Source organism: Sturnus vulgaris, chromosome 1 (genome assembly GCF_052056855.1).
Source record: "Sturnus vulgaris isolate bStuVul1 chromosome 1, bStuVul1.hap1, whole genome shotgun sequence".
In the NCBI taxonomy this organism is placed as follows: domain Eukaryota; kingdom Metazoa; phylum Chordata; class Aves; order Passeriformes; family Sturnidae; genus Sturnus; species Sturnus vulgaris.
In genome coordinates, this window is record NC_142243.1 from 72357922 (window position 1) to 72363212 (window position 5291).

Here is a 5291-nt window from a genome sequence, read left to right on the forward strand (position 1 = left end):
GGGAGGGCTGCACCTTGCCCCGGCTCGGGCTGCCCTCCGGCACTGCTAGACCCTGCCAGCACTGGACTGAGGTGGTGGCGGTCGATAATTTTTGCTTTACGGACAGAAAAAGAAAGGCCTTTCCCCATCTGTTCAAAGGCTGTAACAGGGAGATGGAGTGGGCATGTGCTGGGAGCAAAAGCTCGAGCCAGGACACACAAAACTGAGGAAGAATCTGAGTGGTAGTGAGAGCAAACTGGTTGGTGCTTGTGGAGGGCGCAGGGAGGCATGGTATGAAAGTAAGGTCCATTTCTGACAGGACTTTTTGGTGGCTATATCTGCATCTCAGAGGAAGCAGCCAGTTACTGTTGGTCTTGGCTCATTTGCAGAGTCTAGGGATGAATGGATCAGCGGCTCCTCCAGCCCTCTTCCTCTCCAGGGTCCTTTTAAAATCTGTGCAGTTGTTGTCCTGCCCAGTGAAACCCAGTTCAGTTCTGTGAAGGGCTGACAACCTAAGGAGAGAGAGAACAGTTCAGCCTTTCTATTCATCAAGCTGATTCATTAATGATTAGTGCCATTAGGTGGACTACAGTAGTGCCTGAGGGCCCCAATTAAAGGAAAAGTGAACTTGTTAAATTCAGAAAGCCAGATTCTCCCTCAGATTCTCCCGCCTGATGCAGAGGTGGTGCCTCCCGGGTGGGCAGCAGGAATAGCCTGGCTTTCTATGTGAGCAGCCTCTGTGCCCTCCCCCTCCATCCTCCAACTTTTCCCTCTCCCTTGCCTCAGTTACAGATCCTGCTACAAGGTGCTGCAGAGCAAGGCTGTTGCAGGAGTTGGCTGGCAGGACTTGCAGAAGGAGGTGTCAAATCAGCTTATTCTTCTGAGCCACTTCATTCTTCATCATGAGTGGGTTTGGGTGGGCTTTTTTCAGTTTTGGTTTTGAGTTTTTTTGGGCAGGGTTGAGAGCAGGCAAAGTGGTGGCGATTGCAGAGGAGTCTGTTATGAAATCAGATGCAATTTTAGATGTCTGAAAGTTTCTTTAGGCTAAAGGCAGCTGAAGATCAATTGCACTGTTGGCAAATGCACTTCCAGCTGGCTGATGCCTCTCCTGAGGGACAGTTTCCATGCAGGGCCCATTGCAATGCTAGTACAGGGAGGGGCTTTCATTTGTTTTGGGCTAAGGACCTTCTGCTGCCCAGTTCCACCAGTGAGAAGAGAAACTGGAGATGATGTGGGAGAGTGACAACAGCATTATTACTGGTGAGTTACTGGCTGTTCCTTTCGCCTCAAATCCCCATGGTGGGTCTGTGTGTGAAGATTTTGCTTGAAGCCCCATACTCCTGAACTATGGATTTGCTAACAAATGGGTAGACTGTGCTGGCACAGACTTTGCCTTTCAGAAGGTACTGAAGGAATAAGTTTAAATTGATCAAATTCTCAGAAACCCAGCCTGTGGCTTGTGCCTTAGCATTTTAGGCTGTACTGTTTGTTTTATTTTGTTTCTTTGTTTGCTTATCTCCAAAGCTGATATGAAGAAAAGATGGAAACAGCCTCCTGAAGGTCAAGGTGAGACTGACCAACACCTGAGTGCTGGTATTCACCAGCAGTAATAAATCCCTGCTCACAGGTGCTAGAAGTCTCTTCAGAGAAACAGCATTGCTACAGGGGACAAACAACTAGTCCTGACCTTCTTTACACAGCCACTCTCTGGGAAAAAGTATCCCCTGAAGTCAATGTGCATTCTGCCTAGGTAAGGACTTTGAATGCTCAGTTTTACCTCAGACAGGAATCTTATCCCAATATGAACTCCAGGTTCATGCCACCAAAATAGAAAGAGTTTTGTGTGCATTGTGCTTTGCACCTCCAGATTTCTAGCCCATGATATCAATTTATTAAGGACTGTGAAAGACTTAGTAGACCTCTCAAGCATCAAAGATCAAATCTGCAGGGCATCTTTTTTTTTTTTTTTTTTTTTTTTTGCCAGGAAGCAAAAGAGTGGATGTGTAGTGCATCCTTTAATATCTCTTTAATACCACCAATTTCTTTAACACTTTGGAAACTACTGTTTATTCAAACTGATGCTCCCCAAGGCAGTGAATGAAAACCTCAAAACCTCATTCAACCAAAGTAAAAAACCAAATAACCAACCAAAAAAACCACTAGTAACCATGAGAAAGAAACAATCACTGATAGCGATAGGAATTGTTTTAACTAGATTTATCCCGCCTTAAACCACCTATTTTGCTGCAGACACTGTCAGCAAGTTTCCTTCAGATACAACTACGTACATGCCAAATGCACCCCTTCAAGAGTCAGACCACGTGTCCAGTATAGTCTCTCTTCGTCAGGACTTTTAATAGTAGTACTTCTGACAACAGTAGTACCTTAAGTACAAGAAGTTTTGCAGTAAATGGTCAGTTTGGTATTTATGCTTCTTATAATGTATTTTATTTTGACTGGGTAGTGTAAGAGGTCTTATCCATTCCTGTGCTCCCCTGGGGCATTTTCAGTTTTCCGGTCCTCTGGCACAAGCTGCCTTTTGCAAAGGAATGATTCCTGTAAAGGCACTGCCTCATTTTGTTTCACATATTCCAAGAAATCCTTAAATTATGTTGTCAGATGAAAAATCCAGAACATATTTTGTTAGCATGGAACATTGGTCACATTAGTTTCGCAACGCCTCATTGAAGGATCCAATATGTCAGAAAATTGTCCTCAGCTTTGCTTTTTATTGAGGCTTAATAGGTGCCCTTGTCCCTTTTACTAGGCTCATGATGCAAGACTTGTTTTTTTTCTGCTGCCAAGACATTTCACTTGATCTCCTTCACCCTTACTCCTTGTGTCCATTAAATGGGAGTAGCACTTTCAGATCTTTGAGATTTGTGAAAAATGCTACATGAGGAGACAGGCTTTATTAATTAGAAAAATTTTATTTTTATCTTCTAGCTTTCATCAGAAGAAAAATGCCCGGACTGAAATGACAACAACAGATAATAGGTAAAGGACGCTCCCCTGTTCCTTCGCAGATCTGTTATGTAACAGAAAACATTCAGCCCTGGGTGCAGGAGATTTGTGGTTCACTTCCCTCTCTGAAGAAGCCTCATCTTAAGGAAGGATGTAGCAGCCCAGCCTCATGCAGATGCTGCTCTACAGGCATTTCAGGCTGTGAATTTCAGCCTGTGCCCTCGGACAGACTGTCGAGGGCAGGTTGCAATACCTGTCCTTCTCGCTAAATCCTGGTCCATTTTCAGCCATGTCACTCACTGCTCACAAGCCTCCTGTTTTGGTGTGCATCAAAAGTTCATTTAATTACCTTCCTTCCATTTTCTTTAGGTGTTGGTGATTTTCACTCTCTCCACCTAAATCAGATATCTGGCACATCAATACTTAGAAGGCTTAGGAGAAGAAGAAAACATCAATATTTCACTGAACACAAAAAGTTGCACAACTCCTCAGACTTCATTTTAATGTCAGCTGTGGTTAGTTCGTCTTTTTTTTTCTTTCTTTTTTTATTTTTTTTCTGCGAGATGAGTGATGTCTACTTCTTTTTGAATCCCACCAGTGCAACTAGCTTGTTTTTCTCCCTGGCAAGTGCTAACAAGGAACTGCGAGGGTTTTGTTCAGGCTCAGTAGTCAGGCAGTCCTGGGGTGGCTGACTTCTAGGAAAAGCCACAGCAGGAGCAAACGAGAGTCAGCCTACGCACCAGGCTCAGCTTTTGCTGGTCCTCGGCTCATGTTCCAGCTCACACTCGTGGTAAATGAATCGCTGGTAGCAAATGCACCGCAGACCAGCGCCAGGAGGATGGATCTGGACAAGCTGGATGCTTCATGATGGAGCTGCTCTGAGAAATGATGGCCCATTTTGAGGCAGCTTCACCCTCCTCAGCAGAGCTGTGCCAGCTCACGGCAGTTTAGGACTTGCTCTGCTCACTTTAGCCCGTGCAATTTCATCCTTTGTGTGAACCAGATCATGCAAATGGGGGCACCGGAGTCACAGGGAAGTCGAGTTCCACACGAGTACTGGCATGAGAAGGAGCAGCAATTAGCTCTAAATTCTCTCTACCAGCCTGTCATTTCTGAGCTCTCCCCTGCTGCTCTGCAACTGCAAGTCTTACGCTCCAGAAGAAGGGGAGAAGAACATTTTGCTCATGCTCATATTAATCAAGTCATCTTGTGAGCTGCTGAATCTATGAAATTGTATCTCCCATGGAGTTCAGTGGTAATGACTGTCTTCGATGTGGACTCTCTGGTGTCTAATAATACAGTTATATTTCTGCAGTGGATGCACTCCCAGCATTTTTTCTCCTCTGCCTGCCTACTTCCACAGCACTTGTAGGCAGCTCAAACCTTTGAGACTTCTATCCCCTGTCAAGTTTGATCAAACTCAGTTCACAGGCTCAAAGATTATTTAGGAGGGACTGACTGGCACTTGCACAGACAGTGTGATCTCATAAGCTTCCTTTCCTTAGGAAACTAGGCTACCAACCTAGCAACAGGGTGAAAAAAAAGCCATCCTGCTAGCAAAGAGTACCTAAACACCAAGAGGAAAGAGGGGAGGTGGGAGAGGAAAGTGAAGCTGTTTTGAAGGGAAAAAAATCGCTGCCTTGTGGCTGCAGAGCTTTCACACACTTAAAGGGCCAGCCTTGGAGAGACATGCTGGAGAAAATATTCTCCAGGAGATGGAAAGTTCTCTCATGAAAATTGGTAAGGGAGAGAAATGACCTGGATTCATCTCACCACCTGGCATGCTAAATGGATGTCTTTATGGTAAGGATCGTCTCTGGTGACACCCGTTTCTCCCTGTGGACTAGAGGAGGACACAGACACAATTAGCATGCAACCTGTATGCCTGCAGTACCTAAAGCGAGGTGTGTCCTATCCCAAAGGGAATGATCTTCTTCCCGCTCTCTCCTTCAGACCAAAGTTTTCCATGGTGCTGCTGCAGGGTTTATTACTTCATGTACTACATTTGTATTTTAGAGAAGCTGCTGTGTGTCTTAATAGCTGCAGATGTATGCATGGTTTTACTGGGCATTTATTATCACTTATCCTCTTTGCACTGAAACCTTTCCTGTCCTTGTATCTTATGGAATAAAATTCTTTAAGTGAGCTTTAATGGTTCTATGATTTTACTTTACAAATTAGGGAGCTGCCATCCCACTTTTATTTGCTATCACACAATATTTGAGGCTGTCAAAAGTATTATAGTGCATACTCACGTAAATTGATATTTAATTTCAGTAATTATAATGTCACTAATTGTGTTTTTGCACCTGATGCAATTACTCACATTCATCTATTGAGGTCTTCTT

At 44.3% G+C, this 5291-nt stretch overlaps 1 long non-coding RNA gene across 1 annotated transcript; it reads left to right on the forward strand.

The window, feature by feature from the left end:
• Nucleotides 1-1503: 1503 nt before the first annotated feature.
• Nucleotides 1504-5088, forward strand: LOC106858933 (uncharacterized). Its single transcript, XR_001403804.2, has 3 exons — nucleotides 1504-1729; nucleotides 2926-2976; nucleotides 3313-5088. It is a non-coding gene; the product is annotated as an uncharacterized LOC106858933 (long non-coding RNA).
• Nucleotides 5089-5291: the final 203 nt, after the last annotated feature.